Source organism: Bos taurus, chromosome 6 (genome assembly GCF_002263795.3).
Source record: "Bos taurus isolate L1 Dominette 01449 registration number 42190680 breed Hereford chromosome 6, ARS-UCD2.0, whole genome shotgun sequence".
NCBI lineage: Eukaryota > Metazoa > Chordata > Mammalia > Artiodactyla > Bovidae > Bos > Bos taurus.
In genome coordinates this window covers 196,912-223,143 of record NC_037333.1, presented here as the reverse complement: position 1 = coordinate 223,143, position 26,232 = coordinate 196,912, and positions in this window count along the sequence as shown.

The window sequence follows — 26,232 nt, the reverse complement described above, 5'->3', positions numbered from 1 at the left end:
GTCACCCAGGGCATAGGTCAGAATACTAAAAATATCAAAGGGCACATGAAGAATAAGTGCTTTAAAGACAAACAAAGCCAGATTTTGAAACTCTTCTAGCTTTTGCTTTTCACATATCTTTCAGGAAATTAATTTCTTTGAGCCTTGGTATTGTGTCTGGAAAATGAAGACTAAAATAAAGATCTCCTTTGCTGGATTTAAAGAAAAAACCCAGGTTATTGGAGTATAGTTGATTTACAATGTTGTGTTAGTTTCTGCTATACAGCAAAGTGATCAGTTATATATATATACACACACACTTTTTTAGATTATTTTCCCTTGTAGGCCATTACGACTCTACAGAGTGGAGTTCTCTGTGCTGTACAGTAGGTCTTTACTAGGTATCTCTTTGGTGAATGGACAAAAGACCATTCAGCGCCTGGATAGTTCTCAATGAACTGATATGCTATTATTAGAAAGCAATATTCCCTCAAACCTTTGTGTGGGTGCTTAGTCATGTCTGGCTCTGTGATCCCATGGGCTATAATCCACCAGGTTCCTCTGTCCATGGGTATTCTCCAGGCAAGAATACTGGAGTGGGTTGCCATGCCCTCTTCCAGGGGATCTTCCCAAAGCAGAGATCAAATCCAGGCCTCCTGCAATGCAGGGAGATTCTTTATCATCTGAGCCACCAGCTCAAAACTTGTTTTCTTAATTGCATAGACTGGAAATGGGAAGTGCTTAGCAATCAATCAGTAATATTTCAGGCCAGATGGCAAAGCAGAGACAGAAAATAAAACACTCAACAGAGTAACTGCCAAACCCCCAGGCTATAATTTTGTTATCTAGAGCATAATCAATCCACCAAATCAATGCAAAGTGTTTCAGAAACAGCCTTATCCCTCATTGCCTTTATTGTAGAACACAGACATTACACTAAAAATAGAAAGTATGTCATTTCATGTCTTCATAAAGTGATAAAGAAACTGTCTTAGATAAATAGCATTTTTTTAAGCTTTATCTTCATCAAGCACAATTTTTTTCAGTGTTTTAGCAAATGTTTCATTGTTGTAGTATTTTGTTTTATTTTTTAGGGTTCTATTCTCTTTTTCTGTTTTCAGTTCAGTTCAGTTCAGTTGCTCAGTCATGTCTGACTCTTTGTGACCCCATGAATTGCAGCACTCCAGGCCTCCCTGTCCATCACCAACTCCCAGAGTTCACTCAGATTCACGTCCATCGAGTCAGTGATGCCATCCAGCCATCTCATCCTCTGTCGTCCCCTTCTCCTCCTGCCCCCAATCCCTCCCAGCATCAGAGTCTTTTCCAATGAGTCAACTCTTTGCATGAGGTGGCCTAAGTACTGGAGTTTCAGCTTTAGCATCATTCCTTCCAAAGAAATCCCAGGGCTGATCTCCTTCAGAATGGACTGGTTGGATCTCCTTGCAGTCCAAGGGACTCTCAAGAGTCTTCTCCAACACCACAGTTCAAAAGCATCAATTCTTCAGCGCTCAGCTTTCTTCACAGTCCAACTCTCACATCCATACATTACCACTGGAAAAACCATAGCCTTGACTAGATGGACATTTCTTGGCAAGATAATGTCTCTGCTTTTCAATTTGCTATCTAGGTTGGTCATAACTTTCCTTTCAAGGAGTAAGTGTCTTTTAATTTCATGGCTTCATTCACCATCTGCAGTGATTTTGGAGACCAAAAAAATAAAGTCTGACACTGTTTCCACTGTTTCCCCATCTTTCTGTTTTATAGCCAGAGAAATAACAAATTGAGTAATTCATTCTTTTGAGTCTCCCAGAAACTGAAAGATATTGGTATCTTCTCAAGAAATCCTGTTCTCTTAGCTTCCCATGCTTGATTCTTGATGTGAGAATTGATAAGAGTTGCATTTCAAACTCTGTCTCCTGAAAAAGTCAGAGCCCACACTGCAGTTAATGGCCCACTCAGAGAATAGAAGCCACACAGAGAAAGATGTTTGCTCAGGCAAGAGACTGAGTCCATCAAGAAAATAAGAAGGAAAGATAGTAGATAGAGAGACTTAAAGACAATATAGTGACCCATATAGGTAAACATTTTGTTTTGTTTCATGATGGGTAGGACATCAATCTACTGTTTGTTGTCCCAACTATCAGTATTTTGACTGATCAAAGACTAGAGTATTTCATTTCTCTTTAGCTGAATTTTGGAAGAAAGGCCAAGGACAGGAATTCTGGGTCACGCTATTCTTAAGAAAGTGTTTGAATTTCAGATACTCATGGCAGTGATAAAATACACAGATGGGTCCTAAGTGCTACCTCTGCATTTATCCACCCAAATAAAATAGTCATTATCTACTGACTTGAAAACTAAAGTAAATGTTTCTAAGAATAAAACCAACAATGCATTATTTGTGCTACCTGTAAATAATTACTAAAGTTTACAAATAATACAAAAGCCAACTTTACTCAATGGTTTTGAGTTTCTCTCAAACTTAATCTATTATTTGAAGAGTAACCACAAACTAGACCAACTAGCTTAAGTTTTAACTTTTACCTCTTTCAACCCTAGGTCCTTCTGGAAAAGATATAAAAGTACAAAGAAAAGGCTAGAAGGCTTGCACAAAATAAAAATAGAAATGAAGAGGTGAAAAGACAAGTGAGCTGTGTTTTTCCCAGTCTCAGACTATTATACTGTCTTGTATAATTCAGAGGTAACTCTTCACCCAGCCCTCATGCCCATCTGGACCCCACATTCATGCTACTGTGCTTGGGTCATTAGTCTTCTGCCCACTGATTTTTCTGTCAGAAATTGCATGCTTCCCTCTGTCTCCTAGCGTGAGAAATATCCCCAGTGCTCTATCCATCAGTTTTCCACCCACTGCACAAAACCAACAAAAACTACTAGAGGAGAAAGCATAAATAGTTCCTATAAACTATAGGAGGTTTATTTTAAAATACTATTGGCATCAATTAAGTTATGAGAACATCAAGCCATGGTGCACTAGGCAATTAGAGAACATGGGATGCAGCAGCATGCATTTTGAACCACACTTCAACTCTGGGCAAGGAGGAATTAAAGGAGCCATTGACCAAAGACACTAAAAAGGGATGAAAAAGACCACTGCCCACCATTGACAGAAACACAGGTTTTAGGTTTCACTGGGATTAGCTGATTTCAATTAATATATAAGGTGGTTCTCTAGATCCCATTGCCCTTATTATCTGTTATTTGCAAGAGAATTAACAATACAGAAAATGATTTCAGTGACTATTTTCTCAATTTCCCAATGGTTGGGAGATTGCATTGGAGAGTTTCATTTATTTATGTTAATCAATGCCTTAGGGAAATGGGATTCCTGGGAAGGTGTTTATAAACTACTACCACACAGAGAAAATCCAGTCACCCAACTTGTTTTTGTTAATGAAGCTTTATTGTAACACAATCATATTCATTCATGTATTGTCCATGGCTCCTTCTACCATAGTAGAATTGAATAGTTATACCAGAAACCACACGACCCTAAAGGCCAAAAATATTTTACTACCTGGTCCTTTATAGAAAAATTATGCTGACTTCCATCTTAGTTAATTAGATTAATTCTCTCACAGAATGCCAGTTGAGAAATTTTGCTGCTATTTGACTGAAGCAAAATAATAATATGATAATCCAAGAAAGAAGCTGTCACTCTCTGAAAGTCTACCTCAAATTTATGATGGGTTGGAAGGATGAAAACTAGGAGGAATATCTAGACCAGTAGAAAAACTTAACTGTGAATTTTACTTTTATATCAAGTAAAAAGGTTTTTTTTTTTGTTTGTTTGTTTTTTGTTTTTAAATTTCTGCCCATTCTTTCTATACTAACTAGCATCAGGTTTATGCTGATACATGTTTCCAATAATTTCTCTCCTATTAATTTTTCACTTATTAATCATCTTCAACGACTTTTTTTTTTTTAATCTGATGTGCCATGGTGTTTGTCTTTTCTATAGTCTCTTCTACTTCTTGAGGAGCTGATTTAGAAAATGCTATTTCTCCATATGTCCCTCAGAAATTGTTCAACTTTTGAGAATATGACAGTCTTCCTAGAAAAGGAGTTTTATGTAATAGATGTGGACAATTTAACACTTGATATTGTTGAATGTGTAGAGAAACAAACACTCTTATATGTGACTGATGAAATTATATGTTGACACAATCTCTATGGAAGGCAGTTTAGCAATATTTAATTAAGTCACAAAGACACAACCCTTTGACCTAGCATTTCTAGCTTGAGGAAATTATCCCATAAGTCTACATTACCTACATATTTTTGAGTGATGCATGTATGGAGTTTCTGGATTGGTGACCATTTGGAGGCTTGGGAACAAAGATGGGCTCACAGAGAACATAGATCCATGCCCCCTCCCCACACATTGCCCTATGCCTTTCTTCCATCTAGCTGTTCCTGTATTACAATCTTTTGTAGTAAACTGGTAATATAGTTTTTAAAAATGTATGTAAAAAGTTATTCTTTGCAGTATTGTTTTTTTTTTGGGGGGGTTTCCTTAGTGGCTCAGATGGTAAAGAATCTTCCTGCAATGCAGAAGACCTACGTTCGTTCCTTGGGTTGGGAAAACCCATAGAGAATGGAACAGCTACCCACTCCAGTATTCTGGCCTGGAATATTCTATGAAGCCTGGCAGACTGCAGTCTATGAGGTTGCAAAGAGTCAGACACATCTAAGTGACTTTCACTATTGTCTTTTTACCAAAAGAATGAAAGTAACTTAAATATCTCTTAGTTGGACTTAGTAAAATATATTAAGGTACATCCATATCTTCCATACACCAGTGGAGTGTGAACTGTTTGAAAAAGAATAGATACATGTTCACATACTAATAAGGCAAGCACGCTTTTGTTTAAATAATTAACAAAATCTTATTGATCTCTTAACTATACACCAAGTACTATGGTAGGCAAGAGGATACATTAGACAAAAATAGTTCCTGTTTATGTGAAATACCAACCATAAAATAAATAAATATGGATGTATCTATAGTGTGGCAAAAGGGTAAAACCAAATGGGAGGAGGATGGGGGTGGCCCAGTTCAGTTCAGTTCAGTTGCTCAGTCACGTCCAACTATTTGTGACCCCATGAACTGCAGCATGCCAGGCCTCCCTGTCCATCACTAACTCCCGGAGTCTACCCAAACTCATGTCCATTAAGTCAGTGATGTCATCAAACCAGCTCATCCTCTGTAATCCCCTTCTCTTCCTGGCCTCAATCTTTCCCAGCTTCAGGGTTTTTTCAAATGAATTAGCTCCCCGCATCAGATGGCCAAAGTATTGGAGTTTCAGCTTCAACATCAGTCCTTCCAATGAACACCCAGAACTGATCTCCTGTACAATGGACTGGTTGGATCTCCATGCAGTCCAAGGGACTCACAAGAGTCTTCTCCAACACCACAGTTCAAAAGCATCAATTCTTAGGTGCTCAGTTTTATTTACAGTCCAAACTCACATCCATACATAACTACTGGAAAAACCATAGCCTTGACTGGATGGACCTTTGTTGGCAAAGAAATGTCTCTGCTTTTTAACATGCTGTCTTGGTTGGTCAAAACTTTTCTTCCAAGGAGTAAGCATCTTTCGATTTCATGGCTGCAGTCACAATCTGCAGTGATTTTGAAGCCCAAATAAACAAAGTCAGCCCATGTTTCCACTGTTTACCCATCTACTTGCCAAGAAGTAATGGGACTGGATACCATGATCTTGGTTTTCTGAAAGTTAAGCTTTAAGCCAACTTTTTCACTCTCTTTCACTTTCATCAAGAGGCTTTTTAGTTCTTCTTCACTTTCTGCCATAAGGGTGGTGTCATCTGCATATCTGAGGTTATTGATATTTCTCCTGGCAATCTTGATTCTAGAATGTGCTTCATCCAGCCCAGCGTTTCTCATGATGTACTCTGCATATAAGTTAAATAAGCAGGGTGACAATATACAGCCATGACATACTCCTTTTCCTATTTGGAACAAGTCTGTTGTTCCAAGTCCAGTTCTAACTGTTGCTTCTTGACCTGCATACAGATTTCTCAAGAGGCAGGTCAGGTGGTCTGATATTCCCATATCTTTCAGAATTCTCCACTGTTTATTGTGATCCACATAGTGAAAGTCTTTGGCATAGTCAATAAAGCAGAAGTAGATATTTTTCTAGAACTCTCTTGCTTTTTTGATGATCCAGCAGATGTTGGCAATTTGATCTGTGGTTCCTCTGCCTTTTCTAAAACCAGCTTGAACATCTGGAAGTTCATGGTTCACATATTGCTGAAGCCTGGCTTGGAGAATTTTGAGCATTACTTTGCTAGTGTGTGAGATGCATGCAATTGAGCAGTAGTTTAAGCATTCTTTGGCATTGCCTTTCTTTGGGATTTGAATGAAAACTGATCTTTTCCCGTCCCATGCCGCTGCTGAGTTTTCCAAACTTTTTGGCATATTGAGTACAGAACTTTCATAGCATTATCTTTTAGGATTTGAAACAGCTCAACTGGAATTCCATCACCTCCACTAACTTTGTTTGTAGTGATGTTTCCTAGGCTCACTTGACTTCACATTCCAGGATGTCTGGCTCTAGGTGAATGATCACAACATCGTGATTACCTGGGTCGTGAAGATATTCTTTGTACAGTTCTTCTGTGTTTTCTTGCCACCTCTTCTCAATATCTTCTGCTTCTGTTAGGTCCATACCATTTCTGTCCTTTATTGAGCCCATCTTTCCATGAAATGTTACCTTCGTATTTCTAACTTTCCTGAAGAGATCTCTAGTCTTTCCCATTCTGTTATTTTCCTCTGTTTCTTTGCACTGATCATTGCACTTTCTTATCTCTCCTTGCTATTCTTTGGAACTCTGCATTCAGATGGGTATATCTTTCCTTTTCTCCTTTGCTTTTTGCTTCTCTTCTTTCCACAGTTATTTGTAAGGCCTCCTCAGACAGACATTTTGCTTTTCTGCATTTCTTTATCTTGGGGATTATCTTGATCCCTGTTTTCTGTGCAATGTCACAAACCTCCGTCCATAGTTCATCAGGCACTCTGTCTATCGCATCTAGTCCCTTAAATATATTTCTCACTTTCACTGTATAATTATGAGGGATTTGATTTAGGTCATATCTGAATGGTCTAGTGGTTTTCCCCACTTTCTTCAATTTAAGTCTGAATTTGGCAATAAGGAGTTCATGATCTGAGCCACAGTCAACTCCCAGTCTTCTTTCTGCTGACTGTATAGAGTTTCTCTATCTTTGGCTGCAAAGAATATAATCAATCTGATTTCAGTGTTGACCATCTGGTGATGTCCATGTGTAGAATCTTCTCTTGTGTTGTTGAAAGAGGGTGTTTGCTATCACCAGTGTGTTCTCTTGGCAGAATTCTATTAGCCTTTGCCATGTTTCATTCTGTACTCCAAGGCCAAACTTGGCCTGTTACTCCAGGTATTTTTTGACTTCCTCCTTTTGCATTCCAGTCCCCTGTAATGAAAAGGACATCTTTTTTTGGTGTTAGTTCTAGAAGGTCATGTATGTCTTCATAGAACCTTTAAACTTCAGCTTCTTCTGTGTTACTGTTTGGGGCATAATTTGGATTACCATGATATTGAATGGTTTGCCTTGGAAGTGAACAGAGATCATTCTGTCATTTTTGAGATTGCTCCCAAGTACTGCATTTCAGACTCTTTTGTTGACTATGATGGCTACTCCATTCCTTCTAAGTGATTCTTGCCCACAGTAGTAGATATAATGGCTGTCTGATTTAAATTCACCCATTCCAGTCCATTTTAGTTCACTGATTCCTAGAATGCTGACATTCACTCTTGCCATCTCGTTTGACCACTTCCAATTTTCCTTGATTCATAGTCCTAACATTCCAGGTCCCTATGCAATACTGCTCTTTACAGCATCGAACTTTGCTTCTATTATCATCCACAATAGGGTGTTGTTTTTGCTTTGGCTCCATCCCTTCATTCTTTCTGGAGTTATTTCTCTACTGATCTCCAGTATCATATTGGGCATCTACCAACCTGGGGAGTTCATCTTTCAGTCCCCTATCTTTGTGCCTTTTCATACTGTTCATGGGGTTCTCAAGGCAAGAATACTGAAGTACTTTGTCATTCCCTTCTCCAGTGGACCACGTTTTGTCAGAACTCTCCACCTTGACCCATTCATCTTGGGTGGCCTTACATAACATGGCTTAATTTCATTGAGTTAGACAAGGCTGTGGTCCATGTGATCAGAATGGCTAGTTTTCTGTGATTGTGTTTTCAGTCTGCCTGCCTTCTGATGCCCTCCCTCAGTGCTTACTGTCTTACTGGGGTTTCTGTTTCCTTGGACGTGGGGTATCTCTTCACAGCTCCTCCAGCAAAGTGCAGCTCCTTATCTTGGACGTGGGATATCTCCTCACATGGGGTGACCCAGAATTACTTCTATTTATTTAGGGTTGTTAAGGAAGTTCTCTATGTTGAAGTGGTGTTTGAGCAGAGATCTGAAAGAACTGAGGGGATTAGTTATGCACGTATCTGGGGAAATAACTATACAGGGATAGAGTAGAAGTCCAAAGTCTTCAGGATATATTCAAGGTACAGCAAGGAAGCCAGTGTGGCAGCTACTTTATGATTAGGGTTGACAGATACGAAGTAAAATCTGAGAGTCAGTGAGAGAAGACTAAAGGGGTAAAAAAAATTGAATCAGCCCTCAAAAACATTCTTTCTTCAAGTTCATTCTTCTACCAGGACAAAAGAAATCCAATTTGAGTTATCAAATATAAACTTTTATTCTCTTAGACTTTGCCATTTATTTCCTATTCTAACTCTCTTCAATCTTTGGAAATTTTAGGTTTATTTTCATACAATTTATCTTTGTTGTTTGTTGTTCAGTCACCCAGTCATGCCCGACTCTTTGTATCCCCATGGACTATAGCACCCCAGGCCTCCCTGTCCCTCACCATCTCCCAGAGTTTGCCCAAATTCATGGCATCAGTGATGCACTTTAGCTATCTCATCCTCTGTGCCCTCTTCTTCTTCTGTCGTCAATCTTTCCCAGCATCAGGAATTTTTCCCATGAGTCAGCTGTTTGAATCAGATGGTCAGAATACTAGAGTTTCAGCTTCAGCATCAGTCCTTTCAATGAGTTCAAAGTTTATATTCCATAAGATTGACTGGTTTTATCTCCTTGCTGTCCAAGGGACTCCCAGGATTTTATCTTTTAGCTACATACAATTGTTTCCTAACATTTAGAAAATCACAAAGCTCTCCTCAATACATAGAAAAGAAAGTATACAGCCAAATTTTATAAAGATTAATACAGACTTTAAATTTTTGGAAAGTTTGATTAACATGAGAGCAATTCAGAGTATATGTTAAATGCTGAGAGATAGAAGCACCGTATCTACTTACCTTTAGTAAGAATTAATGAGGATAAGCTCTGCTATGCTGTTATAACAAAAATAAAAAATTAAGAAGAAAAACCTCAGTGCCTTGAAACAATTATTATTTCCCTGTAGTAGTCAAATATGATCGTCAGTTTGGTTTGTGGGTGGGTGAGTTACTTAGTTCCAGTGGGACTCAGAGACAAGGCTGCTTCCATCTCATGGATGCCACTTCAGTATCTGTTTTCCATGAGAATAAAAGAGGACTGTGGATGAGATGTTTTTATGAACCAGATCTGAATATGGCATATATCATTTTCATTGGTTTTCTGTTGGCCAGAAGTGGTGATATGGTATGATATACTACCTAACTGCAAAAGAGCTAGGAAATACATCTTTCCATGTGCTCAAGACCAAAATAAAATGATTTGGTTAACATATAGTATTGTCTCTGTTTCATTAATAAAACAAGAAAACACACCACTTACAACTAATACATGAGAGACTTTCAAAATGATGGAGGAATAAGATGGGAAGATCAAATACATCAAAACTTCATCTGCATGTGGAACAGCTCCTACAGACTACCTTCTGAATGCTGGCAGAAGATCCCAGACTTTCAAAAAGGCAAGTCAATCTCCTCAGAGTGATGTAGGACAAAAGATAAAGATAAAAAAAGAGACAAAGGATTTGGGAACAGAGACCTGTGCCCCAGGAGGGAGTCGTAAAGGAGGAAAAGTTTCTACGCACTAGGAAATGCCCTTACAGGTAGGGTCAAGGGGAGCTTTGGAACTTCAAAGGGGAGTGAAACAACAGGTTCTCCAAAAGCAAAACAGAAAATTCACCACAGAGATAGTTGCTGAATAGCACTTTCCAGCCGAGGAGCAGCTCATAGGCCTGCACCTGCAATGAGTAGGGGCCAGGGGCTCAGGCTTTGGGGGTCAGACCTCATGATGAGGATTACAGTTGACTGCTATGAAGATACTCTGAGGGGGCTATTATGACAGAGCTGCGGGGATCCAGGGAAAAGCCTAAGCCCACCAGAGAGGCAAGAAATCATTGCTATGGGAATGTCTTAGCTCCATGAGGTCACAGGCCACAGGACCCCACCTTTGCAAAAGCTATAGGGGGGTGAGCTAGCTATAGTCTGTGATGCCAGAGGTAGAAAAGCCAATGTGAGTGCCAGAGGCAGAAGACAGGGGGTCACTATGGTCTCAATCCTAGGGGTCACAGCTGCCACCAAGCTGTGAGTGGGCACAGGGCACTGCCTACATTTTCCTAGGAGCCTAAGTAGTTTGGCAATGACAAGGGAGCCATAACCTTAGGCCAAGAGGTGTATGACCCGCCTCAGACTGTGGTGACCTCTCATGGGTCTATACCACAGTGGACACTCTACACACAGCCCAGCTGTGTCTGTCTTATCTCTCTCTCTCCCTAGCCCAACTGAGCAAATGAGCTCTAAAAAGCTGCTACTTTTTCTGCAGGCAGACAATGGAGGGCAGTCTACAAACATAGGTGGGCCCTGAAACAAAACAGAACACCACAGGCTGCATGAGTAAAGGAGAGAAAAGGAAATAGAAAATATGAACAGACTGATGACAAGCATGGAAATTGATTCTATAACCAAAAATCTTCTAACAAATAAAAGCTTAGGGCCAGATGGCTTCACAGGCAAATTCTACCAAAAGTTTATAGAGAACAGCTAACACCTATATTTCTCAATGTCTTAAAAACTCCCAAAGTCATTGTACAAGGCCACCATCACTCTGATACCAAAATCAGACAAAGATGCCACACAAAAAAATAAAATTGTAGGCCAATATCATTAATGAACATAGATGCAAACATCTTCAATAAAACTGTAACAGATTTCAACAATACATTACAAAGATCATACATCATGACCAAGTGGGTTTTATTCTAGGATTGCAAAGACTCTCAATATACATAAATTGATCTCTGTGAAATACCATATTAACAAATTGAAAGATAAAACCAAATGATCATCTCAACAGATGCACAGAAAGCTTTTGGCAAAATTCATCACACTTCTATGATTAAAAAAAAAAAAAAAATTCTCCAGAAAGTAAGTATCCAAGGAAAATACTTCAACATAATAAAGGCCATACACAACAAACCCACAGGAAACATTCTCAACTGTGAAAACCTGAAAGCATTTCCTCTAAGATCAGGAGCAAGACAAGTGTGCACATCTCACCACTATTTTTCAACATGGTTTTGGAAATCCTAGCAACAGAAATCAGAGAAGAGAAATAAAAGGAAACCATATTGGGGAAAAAAAAAAGATGCAAAAGTTTCACTGTTTGCAGATGATATAATACTATACCAAGAAAACCCTATAGATGTCACCAGAAAATTATTAGAATTAATTGGTGAATAAAGTCATAGGATATAAAATTAATACACAGAAATCTCTTGCATTCTGTACACAAACAACAAAAAAATCAGAAAGACAAATTAAGGAAACAATTCCATTTACAACAACAACAAAAAGTAAAATATCTAAGAATAACCCTACCTAAAGAGACAAAAGAACTATATGCAGAAAACTATAAGACATTGATGGAAAAAAAAAAAATCAAAGACAACACAGATGGAGAAATGAACCAGGTTTTGGATTGGAAGAATCAAGTTGTGAAAATGATTATTCTACCCAAAACAATCTACAGATTCAATGGAATCCCTATCAAACTACCAATGGTATCTTTCACAGAACTAGAACAAAAATTTTCACAATTTGTATGGAAACACAAAAGATCCTGAATAGTCAAAGCAATCTTGAGGAAGAGAAACAGAGCTGGAGGAATCAATCTTCCTGAATTCAGACTATATTCCAAAGATACAGTCATCAAGACAGTATGATACTGGCACAAAAGGAAATATAGACCAATGGAACAAGACAGAAAGCCCAGAGATAAATCCATGCACCTATGGGTACCTTATCTTTGACAAAGGAGGCAGGAATATACAATGGAGAAGAGACAGTGGTGCTGGGGAAACTGGGCAGCTACATGTAAAAGAATGAAATTAGAACACTTCCTAACACCATACACAAAGATAAGCTCATAATGTATTAAGACCTAGATGTAATATCAGAAACTATAAAACTCTTAGAGGAAAGCATAGGCAGAATACCCTTTGAGATAAATTATAGCAAGATCCTCTATGACCCACCTCCTAGAGTAATGGAAATAACAAAAATAAACAAATGGACCTAATTAAACTTAAAAGCTTTTGCAAATCAAAGGAAACTGTAAACAAGGTGAAAATACAACTTTCAGGAAGGGAGAGAATAATAGCAAATGACACAACTGACAAAGGATTAATTTCCAAAATATATAAGCAGTTTATGCAGCTCGATACCAGAAAAACTAACAACCCAATAAAAAAAATGGGCAGAAGACCTAAACAGACATTTCTCCAAAGAAGGCATACAGATGACTAATAAACACATGAAAAGATGCTCAGCATAATTTATTATTAAATAAATAGAAATCAAAACTACAATGACATATCACCCTCACACTGGTCAGAATGTCTCTCATCAAAAAGTCTACAGACAACAATTGCTGGAGAGGATGTAGAGGCAAGAGAACCTTCTTGCACTGTTGAGGAAAATGTAAATTGATATGACCACTACGGAGAACAGTATGAAGATTCCTTAGAAAATTAGTAACAAAGCTACCATATAGTCCAAGAATTCCACTAATGGGCATATATCCAGAGGAAACTAGAATTAAAAAGACACGTGTACCCCAGTGTTTATTGCAGCACTATTTACAATAGTTAGGACATGGAAGCAACCTAGATGTCCATCAACAGATGAATGGATACAGAAATTGTGGTACATATATACATTGGAACATTATTCAGCCATAAGAAGGAACACATTTGAGTCAGTTCTAATGAGGTGGATGAACCTAGAGCCTACTATACAGAGTGAACTAAGTCAGAAAAAGAAAAACAAATATCATAAATTAGCACATATATAGAATTTAGAAAGATGGTACTGATGAACCTACTAGTAAGTCAGCAATGGAGACACGGACATAGAAAAAAGACTTGTGGACACAGTAAGGGAAGAAAAGGGTGGGATGAACTGAGAGAGTAGCATTGAAACACATACATTACCATATGTAAAATAGATAGCCAGTGGGACGTGAGAGGGAGTCTCCAGAGGGAGCAGACATATGTATATTTATGGCTGATTCATGTTGTATGGCAGAAACCAACACAATATTATAAGGTAATTATCCTCCAATTAAAAAATACATTTTAGTAATGATTTTACTCAGTGTTGCCAAACTCATAATACTCTGTCACTGATTATGATTATTATCAGAATATCCACATGTGCCTCATATCAGTCAGTCAATTCACTCAACCATGTCTGACTCTTTGCTATCCCATGAACTGCAGCACACCAGGCTTCCCTGTCCATCATGTGGCTATTCTGAAATTCTATGTGGAGATGTCATTTTAACTTATGTATTTCTTAAAGAATGTCTTTTTCTAAAGAAACATTCCTTTGAGTTTAAGCATATTCTCAAAGCCTCTCAGGTCTCTGGGCCAACCTTCCTACATAATATCTCATCCAGGAAATTCCTCACCACTCCCCTCAAAAAACCTTTTTAGGGGATCAGACCAACTCCTCATCTCATATAAACTGAGCACTCCACTGAAGACTCACTGAACATCTTATATAAACCCCAGATCGAATGAAAAGTCCATCTATCCCAAGGAATTGAACCACCCATTATATTCTGAATCAAAGAAATTATTTAAAAATCAAAGTACTCTCTTTTTATCTGTATTATTCCATGATTTCCTGTTACCAGTAAGAACACTTCTTTTGCCAGTTAGTTAGTACTCACAGGTGGATTCTTTACCACTGATCCACCTGGGAAGTCCAGTACCCATAGACTAAATGTTTATATTGAAAAAAAAAAAAAGCAAAAAAAAAAAAAGAAAATGCCATTTTGTAGTTTTAAAAGCATTTAGTACTCAAATTCCTCTTCTAATAATAGCACAAGTGCATAAAGATGCTTTATAAGGATGACCATTAAACTCTAGGATGCTAGAGTTAAAATTGGACATGTAAAATGTACAAATATAATTACTTAAATAAATCCTAAAATATAAAAATGACAGATTAAAGAATTATTTAGGCCTATAATTTATTGAACACATAAGGCACATTCATAATTTATTAAAAAATAAAATGTTTTAAAATAGCATATTCTTATTTTTAAAAATACATATTAATTTGTGTAACATAAAAGCTAGGATAAAATTCACTAAAATGTCAATAATGATTACACGTAAGTGGTAGAATTTCTGTTGATTTTTTTCCTGTGTTTCTCATTTTTAGTAAATATACATATTTTTCATTCCAAGTTATTTGTTCTGCAGAACAATATTTGTGTATGTATTTTACTGCACAAAGTAAGGTGAAGGTCATCGTTTACTTTGAAAAGAGCAGTTGGTGGGATGATAAGTATGACTCTGGAATAGGTTCATATATCTGCTGTTGGCTTTGAAAAAATCTGGTAGAAGCTGGATGATGGGTAAAGAGATGTTTATTTCACAATTCTCTGCTTATTTTTTTAATTTTCCATAATAAAGAGTCAAAAATTTAAAAAAAGAGAAATTAGAGACAAATTTTCAATAAAATAAAGGCAACTGTCTCTCATTCTCTCGCTCTCTCTTTTTTTTTTTTTTTTTGCTTCTCAGCTTGTATCTTAGTTCCCTCACCAGGGATTGAATACAAGCTCATGACAGTGGAAGTATAGAGTCCTAACCACTAGATCACCAGGGAATTCCCTAGGCAACTCTTGGAAAATTTTTTGTTTTAGAGAAAAGGAGAGAAATAGGACGGTAGCTGGAGGATATCTGAGATCCATAGAGAATTTTTGAGATGGAAGAAAATATAGCATTTACAAATGATCGAGGAAAGAGGGGGAAATCAATGATGCATAAGAGATTGGGGGCCAGTTTCTGGAGGTGAGTTTCAGTGGGTGAGTGAGGGAGAGATTTATTTTGCAGGTAGAATGGCAGGAAATAAGGGGAAAAGATCCAGGCCAAGATGACAGAGAGTTTATTGCCTCTGGAGACTGGATGTTACTCAGCAGATTATGGAGAATTGTCAAAGGATTTTTAAACAGAGGAGTGATGTGTTAAATTCATGCTTTAGAGAGCAACCATGTATCCAAGTTGATAATTAGTTTAGAAGGTGAACTGATCCATTTTTTTTCAATACTTGGTATCTCCTGTAAAGCACCACAACCTGAAATGTTCAAGAGATTTCTTTTCGCAGGGATTTATTTTTGGAAACCCTTTAAGTGTCAAATAAATAAATAAAAGTTGTCTCACCAAAGAATATCAACATTTATTATATCACTACACAATGGTCAATATTAGAAAGGGTCATTTTTTCCTTTGTAATGCAATGTAGAAAAAATGATGTTTTTACCACAGTTTTAAGTTGTATACCCAACTTCTAGTGAAGGTAAATACTTTCATGTGTTTTGTGTGTTTCCTTTTCACTAGATTGTTAGCAAACTTTATTGGAGTCAAAGGTGAAATTGTACAGTGCATTTTAATAGCTCAAGAGATCTCCTTAAGTAAAACAAAAAACTGTTTCTTGACTATGTCTATTACCAACACAGAACTCTCTTTTCAATGAACATTACTTTTAAATCCATGTAAAATGTTTAATTTTAACCATCTAGGCATAGAGTATAAAGAACCTGAAACACAGTATCCACTAAAAAAAAAAAAAAAAGCCACATCCTCCCTTGCAGACAATTTTGGCAGATTTCAGGGAGACTGGTCCTGCTCTCCCATTACAAAGTAGCTTAGGGCAAATCTTCTGCTGGTGGCTGTAGAAAGCTTTCATTTCTACCAAATGCAAACACCTCTTATAAGCTGTAATTTTTTAAGGGGAGGATTATACAGACATTAGCACAATATTAAGCAAGAAGAGAAAGTAAAGAAAAATTTGGACCTAATTTGGGTTATTTGCAATTTGAGATAAAGCTTTAGTGTAGTCCTCAAAGATACTGAAATCACTGGTTCCTATTAAATAGCTTTCTAAATGTCCCACAAATGTTGGAAGCAAGAGGAAAGAATAATAAGATATTTGGTTTTGAAATGCAAGGGTAACTAACCTTTATCCATAAAGGGCCAGTGAGTAAGTATGTTAAGCTTTGCAGGCCTCATGGTATCTGTTGCAACCATTCGATTTTGCTGTTGTATTGAGAAAGCAGACATCGACATTACTTGAATGAGCATAGCTGTGTTCTGATAAAACTGCATTAATAGACAATTAAAATTCAAATTTCATATCATTTTCATATGTCACTACATGCTATTCTATTTTTTTCCATTTATTTAAAAATGTTAAAATCTTTTTTTGCTTGGATTGTACAAAAATAGACCCCAAGACAGATTTGGCCTATGGTTTCATTTGCCTATTTTTGCTGTAACAGATTATCATTTCTCTTTGAAATTGACATTTCTAAAAGACACTAAACGTAAGAAGACTTCAGTTCTTCAAATGAATATATTATCATGAATATTCTATAAGTGACAAATTGCAAAGAGCAGATGACCATGTATACATGAAAACTGAAGGCAGTATTAAATTCAGCCATGCAGACAATTCACAGTTCACAAGAATCTATTTAATAAACAAAACAAAACAAACAAACAAAACTTGCCTACACATTGAAACTCTTGTCTCTAATCATACTTAGTCAGTTGTATATCTTTGGAAGCAAGGTCGATGGTAATGAACAAAGCTCTGGGAATGGAGTTCACAACTATAACATGAGCTACCTGTTTGATTTAAATACCTTAAACTTTCTTGACTCTAGTTACTTCATGATTAAGGCTATTATAATATCTGAACTTCTTTCTAGCTATGAGTTTTTACTAAGTCTATTGAGTTACACAAAAAAATATTTACTCTAGCTGATATTTTTTTGAATTTATAAACTCTGGATAGAACACTTAAAAAATTTATATTGGAGTATAGTTGATTAACAATGTTATGTTAGTTTCAAGTGTAAAGCAAAGTGATTCAGTTACACATGCATCTGTTCTTTTCCAAATTCTTTTCCCATTTAAATATTATAGAATCTTGAGCAGAGTTCCCTGTGCTATATACAGTAGGTCCTTTTTGGTTATCTATTTTAAATATAGTAGTATGTGTGTGTCAATCCCAAACTCCCTACCCTTTCCAATTCCAATCTATCCTTCTCCCCTACCCTTCCCTGCTAGTAATCATGTCTTTCTCTCAGTCTGTGAGTCTGTTTCTGTTTTATAAATAAAAACACTTATAAATAAAAACACTTTATAAATAAAAACACTGTTGACTACTTTGTTCACTGTTGACTACCTTCTGGATATAGACAAGTACCTAAAGCATAGTAGAGACTTAATCCATATGCTGAATAAATTTGAAAAATAAAATTATCTCTTTATAAGACAATGTATAAAAAGCAAATAAAATAAGTTATTTTAATTCATTCATTTAGCAATTACTTTTAAAAATAGTTGCCTGTGTGTCAGACACTAAAGACCACATACCAGCCCAGGAAGTCTCACATCCTGGTGCACCTAAGGGCAGATTGGGGTTAGTAGTATTTCAGGAAAATTTATTTACTGATGCCAATTTTGCCTTCCATTTCCTTTTATAGCTTCAAACTAAACATTTAGTAGAAAGAGTGAAATCAGAATTACAGGCCTAATTCTATTTCTGATCCCTGTCTTTACAAATGAATCAATATTATTAGCTATCATTTGTTCTCTCCCTGGTACAGTCTCTTTTTCACATATTAAAGTAGGAGCAATGAGGAAATGTCCACTTCTTGTGCATATCTGTGCTCGGTCAGGTCTGACTCTTCATGACCCCAGGGACTATAGACCGCAAAGCTCCTCTGTCCATGGGAATTTCCAGGCAAGAATATTGGAGTGAGTTGCCATTTCCTCCTCCAGTGTATATTCCCAACCCAGGAATCAACAAACACATTCAAAAACATACACTAGCCAGAGGGTAGTGATGGTACTCGGGGGGTCAGGGAAGCCGAGCATGAGAGAGTCAATTCCTAGGCAGGTTAATAAGAAGTCCAGGGTCCCTGAGGAGGAGTGAGGAGTGAGGAGTCTGGGATTCCCAAAGAGAGATGAGTCAATTCAGTTGCTCAGAGGTGTTCAAATCTTTGTAACCCCATGGACTGCAGAATGTCAGGCCTCCCTGACTACCACCAACTCCCAAAATTTACTCAAACTCATGTCCATTGAGTCGGTGATGCCATCCAACCATCTCATCCTCTGTCGTCCCCTTCTCCTCCCGCCTGCAATCTTTCCCAGCATCAGGGTCTTTTCAAATGAGTCAGTTCTTCACATCAGGTGGCCGAAGTATTGGAGTTTCAATGTCAGCATCAGTCCTTCCAATGAATATTCAGGACTGATTTCCTTTAGGATGGACTACTTGGATATCCTTGCTGTCCAACGGACTTGCAAGAGTCTTCTCCAACACCACAGTTCAAAAGCATCAATTCTTTGGTGCTCAGCCTTCTTTATAGTCCAACTTTCATATCCATACATGAGGACTGGAAAATCATAGCTTTGAGTACTTGGACCTTTGTTGGCAAAGTAATGTCTCTGCTTTTAATATGCTGTCTAGGTCGATCATAACTTTTCTTCCAAGGGAAAAATGTCTTTTAATTTCATGGCAGCAGCTACCATCTTCAGTGACTTTGGAGCACCCAAAAAATAAAGTCTGTCTCTGCTTCCACTGTTTCCCTATCTATTTGCCATGAAGTGGTGGGATGAGATGCCATGGTCTTAGTTTTCTGAATGTTGAGTTTTAAGCCAAAATTTTCACTCTCCTCTTTCACTTTCAATTTTCACTCTCCTCTTTCACTTTCATCAAGAGGCTCTTCAGTTTATCTTCACTTTCTGCCATAAGGGTGGTGCCTTCTGCATATCTGAGGTTATTGATATTTCTCCCAGCAATCTTGATTCCAGGTTGCTCTTCATCCAGTGCAGCATTTCTCATGATGCAGAGGGTGACAACATACAGTCTAGAGGTACTCCTTTCCTGATTTGGGAACAGTCTGTTTTTCTATGTCCAGTTGAAGCTGTTGATTCCTGACCTGCATACAGATTTCTCAAGAGGCAGGTCAGGGGGTCTGGTATTCCTATCTCTTTCAGAATTTTCCACAGTTTGTGGTGATCCACACAGTCAAGGGCTTTGACATAGTCAATAAAGCAGAAGCAGATGTTTTTCTGGAACTCTCTTGCTTTTTCATTGATCTGACAAATGTTGGCATTTTGATCTCTGGTTCCTCTGCCTTTTCTAAATCCAGCCTGAACATCTAGAAGCACATGGTTCATGTACTGTTGAAGCCTGGCTTGGAGAATTTTGAGCATTACTTTGCTAGCATCTGAGATGAGTGCAATGTGCAGTAGTTTAAGCATTCTTTGGGATTGCCTTTCTTTGGGATTGGAAAGAAAATTGACCTTTTCCAGTCCTGTGGCCACTGCTGAGTTTTCCAAATTTGCTGACATACTAAGTGCAGCACTTTAAGAGCATTGTCTTTTAGCTATCTTTGAAATAGCTCAACTGGAATTCCATCACCTCCACTAACTTTGTAGTGATTCTCTCTTAGGCCCACTTGACTTCGCATTCCCGGATGTCTGGCTCTAGGTGAGTGATCACATTTTTGTGATTATCTGGGTCATCAAGATCTTTTTTGCATAGTTTTCTGTGTATTCTTGCCACCTCTTCTTAATATCTTCTGCTTTTGTTAGGTTCATATAATTTCTCTCCTTTACTGTGCCCATCTTCGCATGAAAGTTTCCCTAGGTACCTCTAATTTTCTTTAAAAGGTCTTTAGTCTTTCCCATTCTATCATTTTCCTCTATTTCTTTGCACTGTGACCATAAGATTCTGACCCAGACTTGCCCATGAGTGTCCAGAAGTCTCTGGCAGAGGTGTGGGTCAGTGGCGGCTGGAGGCACTGAGTGTAGCAGTGTCTGCATGGGACTTTTTGAAGGAGGTTGCCATTATCTTCATTACCTCCACCATAGTTTGGCCTCAGGGCAAATAACAGGGAGGGAACACAGCCCTGCCCTTTAACGGAGAATTGGATTAAAGATTTACTGAGCATGGCCCCGCCCATCAGAACAAGACCCAGTTCACCCTCAGTCAGTCTCTCTCATCAGGAACCTTGCATAAGCCTCTTATCTTTCTCCATCAGAGGGCAGACAGACTGAAATCCACAACCACAGAAAACTAACCAATCTGATCACAAGGAACACAGCCCTGACTAACTCAATGAAACTATGACCCATGCCATATAGGACCAGCCAAGATGGATGGATCATGGTGGAGAGATCTGACAAAATGTAGTCCACTGGAGAAGGGAATGACAAAGTAATTCAGTATTCTTGCCTTGAGAATGCCATGAACAATATGAAAAGGCAAAAATATAGGACACTGTAAGATGAACTCCCCAGGTCAGTAGGTGCTCAATATGCTGCAGGAGATCAGTGGAGAACTAACTTCAGAAAGAATGAAGGGATGGAGCCAAAGCAAAAACAACCCAGTTGTGGATATGACTGGTAATGGAAGTAAAGTCCGATGCTGTAAAGAGCAGTACTGCATACGAACCTGGAATGGTAGGTCCATGAATCAAGGCAAAGTGAAAGTGGTCAAACAGCAGACGACAAGAGTGAACATCAACACTTTAGGAATCAGTGAACTAAAACGAACTGGAAAGGGTGAATTTAACTCAGATGGCCATTATATCTACTACTGTGGGCAAGAATCCCTTAGAAGAAATGGAGTAGCCATCATAGAAAACAAGAGTCTGAAATGCAGTACTGTTATGCAATCTCAAAAATGACCAAATGATCTATGTTCATTTCCAGGCAAACCATTCAATATCACAATAATCCAAGTCTATGCCCAGATCAATAATGCTGAAGAAGCTGAAGAGGAGATAAGTGTCTGGAATTATCAAGGAGGAGGAAAGGACAAATGTCTTTTTTCTCTACATTCTTTACTCTTAGTCACATAATTTTTTTGTTTGTTTGTTTAAGTCTGGAACTGATGATTACACAACAAACAACTCAGTTTAAACTCTGCACTAAGTCTGGAATGTTAGGTCCATGAATCAAGGCAAATTGGAAGTGGTCAAACAGGAGATGGCAAGAGTGAAGATTGACATTCTAGGAATCAACGAACTAACATGGACTGGAATGGGTGAATTTAAATCAGATGACCATTATATCTATTACTGTGGACAGGAATCCCTTAGAAGAAATGGAGTAGCCATCATGGCCAACAAAAGATTCTGAAATGCAGTATTTGGATGCAATCTCAAAAATGACCGAATGATCTCTGTTCATTTCCAAGGCAAACCATTCAATATCACGGTGATCCAAGCCTATGCCCCAACCAGTAAAGCTGAAGAAGCTGAAGTTGAACGGATCTATGATGACCTACAAGACCTTTTATAACTAACACCCAAAAAACATGTCCTTTTCATTATAGGGGACTGGAATGCAAAAGTAGGAAGTCAAGAAATACCTGGACTAACAGGAAAATTTGGCCTTGGAGTACAGAATGAAGCAGGGCAAAGGCTAATAGCGTTCAGCCAAGATAATGCACTAGTCACAGAAAACACCCTCTTTCAACAGCATAAGAGAAGATTTTACACATGGACATCACCAGATGGTCAACACTGAAATCAGATTGATTATATGCTTTGCAGCCAAAAATGGAGAAGCTCTATACAGTCAGCAAAAACAAGATGGGGAGAGGACTATGGCTCAGATCATGAACTCCTTATTGCCAAATTCAGACTTAAATTGAAAAAAGTAGGGAAAACCACTAGACCATTCAGGTATAACCTAAATCAAATCCCTTATGATTATACAGTGGAATTGAGAGATAGATTTAAGGGACAAGATCTGATAGAGTGCCTGATGAACTATGGACAGAGGTTCGGGACATTGTACAGGAGACAGGGATCAAGACCATCCCCATGGAAAAGAAATGCAAAAAAGCAAAATGGTTGTCTGAGGAGGCCTTACAAATAGCTGTGAAAAGAAGAGAAGCGAAAAGCAAAGGAAAAATATGAGCATATGAATGTAGAGTTCCAAAAAATAGCAAGGAGAGATAAGAAAGCCTTCCTCAGCAATCAATGCAAAGAAATAGAGGAAAACAACAGAATGGGAAAGACTAGAGATCTTTTTAGGAAAATTAGAGATATGAAAGGAAATTTTCATGCAAAGATGGGCTCGATAAAGGACAGAAATGGTATGGACCTTACAGAAGCAGAAGATATTAATAAGAGGTGGCAAGAATACACAGGAGAACTGTACAAAAAAGAGCTTCACAACACAGATAATCACGATGGTGTGATCACTCACCTAGAGCCAGATATCCTGGAATGTGAAGTCAAGTGGGCCTTAGGAAGCATCACTATGAACAAAGCTAGTGGAGGTGATGGAATTCCAGTTGAGGTATTTCAAATCCTGAAAGATGATGCTGTGAAAGTGCTGCACTTAATATGCCAGCAAATTTGAACAACTCAGCAGTGGCCTCAGGACTGGAAAAGGCCAGTTTTCATTCCAATCCCAAACAAAGGCAATGCCAATGAATGCTAAAACTACCACACAATTGCATTCATCTCACATGCTAGTAAAGTAATGCTCAAAATTCTCCAAGCCGGGCTTCAGCAATACGTGAACCATGAACTTCTAGATGTTCAAGCTGGTTTTAGAAAAAGCAGAGGAATCAGAGATCAAATTGCCAATATCCATTGGATGATCAAAAAAGCAAGAGAGTTCCAGAAAAACATATATTTCTGGTTTATTGACTATGCCAAAACCTTTGACTGTGTCGACCACAATAAACTGTGGAAAATTCTGAAAGAGAAAGGAATACCAGACCATCTGACCTGCGTCTTGAGAAACCTATATGCAGGTCAGGAAGCAACAGTTAGAACTGGACATGGAACAACAGACTGGTTCCAAATAGGAAAAGAAGTATGTCAAGGCTGTATGTTGTCACCCTGCTTATTTAACATATATGCAGAGTACATCATGAGAAATGCTGGGCTGGAGTATGCACAAGCTGGAATCAAGATTGCTGGGATAAATATCAATAACCTCAGGTATGCAGATGACACCACCCTTATGGCAGAAAGTGAAGAGGAATTAAAAAGCCTCTTGATGAAAGTGAAAGAGGAGAGTGAAAAAGTTGGCTTAACGCTCAGCATTCAGAAAACGAAGATCGTGGCATCTGGTCCCATCAGTTCATGGGAAATAGATGGGGAAACAGTGGAAGCAGTGCCAGACTTTATTTTTGGGGGGCTCCAAAATCACTGAAGATGGTGACTGCAGCCATGAAAGTAAAAGACGCTTACTCCTTGGAAGGAAAATTATGACTAACCTAGATAGCATATTGAAAAGCAGAGACATTACTTTGCCAACAAAGGTCCATCTAGTCAAGGCTATGGTTTTTCCTGTGGTCATGTATGGATGTGAGAGTTGTACTGTGAAGAAAGCTGAGCGCCAAAGAATGGATGCTTTTGAACTGTGGTGTTGGGGAAGACTCTTGAGATTCCCTTAGACTGCAAGGAGATCCAACCAGTACATTCTAATGATCAGCCCTTGGATTTCTTTGGAAGGAATGATGCTAAAGCTGAATCTCCAGTACTTTGGCCACCTCATACGAAGAGTTGACTCATTGGAAAAGACCCTAATGCCGGGAGGGATTGGGCACAGATTGAGAAGGGGATGACAGAGGATGAGATGGCTGGATGGCATCACCAACTTGATGGACACGAGTTTCGGTAAAGTCCAGGAGTTGGTGATGGACAGGGAGGCCTAGTGTGCTGTAATTCATGGGGTTGCAGATAGTCAGACAGGACTGAGGGACTGAACTGAATTGAACTGAACTGTATCTATCCTGCCTGAGGACAGTTTCTCCTTCTTGAAAACCTTCTGCCTAATCCTGTTATCTCATAATGTAAATTATGGGAGTGGATCTGGTAAAATTTCCACAACCTTGAAACATTCTTTTGATTTATTGTGATAACTATTTTAAAAAGTATATAGCTACCTTGCTGAAGACTAAGAAGTGGGGCACTCTCCACCCTCTTTTGATATCTATGTCAGGAGCTTTCTCTGTTCATTTTCACTATATAAAAAAACTTCTGCCACAGAAGAGCCTTGATTGGTCAAGCCTGATCTCTGGTTCCAAAGGTAAATCTTCTTCTTTGAAGATCAGAAATCAGATATCAACATCCTTCATCCTAAGTTATCAAGTGTACAAGGATAGCTTTGGGTGGGTGGACAGAGAGTGGAAATCTTATTCTTATTGTTCCTATTTTAATCTGGAAAAAATAAGTAAGCAAGATAAAAATAGAATGATTAAGAGAAAGGGGGAAAGGGCTGAATGTTTGAGGGGAAAGAAGTAATGCAATAATCTCCTCTAAGATAGTTCTTTGAAATTCTGGCTTCAAACATTTTTAAGTTAGCATTTATAATTCTTCACTGGAAGTTTAAGAAGTTGTTTAAGATGTAATGTCTGATACATTGCAAATGTAGATATTTTAAGTAAATCTTTTATATTACTTTTTAAAAGGGTTCTTTTTTCTTTTTCATACTGTTCATGGGGTTCTCAAGGCAAGACTACTGAAATTATTTGCCATTCCCTTCTCTCTTCCAAAAACACAAAAGAAGACATGGAGATCACCAGATGGTCAATACTGAAATCAGACTGATTATATTCTTTGCAGCCAAAGATGGGGAAGATATAGAGTCAGCAAAAAAAGACTGGGAGCTGACTGTGGCTCTGATCATGAACCGCTTAATGCAAAATCCAAACTTAAATTGAAGAAAGTAGGGAAAACCGCTAGACCATTCAGGTATTACCTAAATCAAATCCCTTATGATTATACAGTAGAAGTGACAAACATATTCAAGGGATTATATCTGATTGATAGAGTGCCTGAAGAACTATGGAAGGAAGCTCATGACATTGGACAGGAGGCAGTGATCAAGACCATCCCCAAGAAAAAGAAATGCACAAAGGCAAAATGGCTGTCTTTTTTGTAAGGAGCCCTTACAAATAGCTGAGAAAAGACGAGAAGCTTAAGGCAAAGGAGAAAAAGAAAGACATACCCATCTGAATGCAGAGTTTCAAAGAATAGCAAGGAGAGATACGAAAGCCTTACTCAGTAATCAATGCAAAGAAATAGAGGAAAACAATAGATGGGAAAGACAAGAGATCTCTTCAAGAAAACTAAAGATATGAAGGGAATATTTCATGCAAAGATGGTCACAATAAGGACAGAAATCATATGAACCTAACAGAAGCTGAAGATATTAAGAAGAGGTGGCAAGAAAAAAGATGAGAAAACCCCTAAAATTAGTAGGAAAAAAAAAAAAAAGAAATCATAAAGATCCAAGCAGAAATAAATGAAAAAATTTAAAAAAAAGAAAGAAACAATAGGAAAGATTAATACAACTAAAAGCAGGTTCTTTGAGAAGATAAACAGAACTGACAAACCCTTTGCCAGATTCATCAAGATGAAAAGAGACAAGAATCAAATAAAAAAATTAGAAATGAAAAAGAGAGGTTACAACAGACAATGCAGAAATACAAAGGATTACAAGAGACTATTATGAAAAAAATATGGCAATAAGAAAGATAACCTGGAAGAAATAGAAATTGTGAACAACCCAATTATAAGCACTGAAATTGAAGCTGTGACCAAAAATTCCCCCCAAAACAAAAGCCCAAAGCCAGATGGCTTCCAGGGGAATTC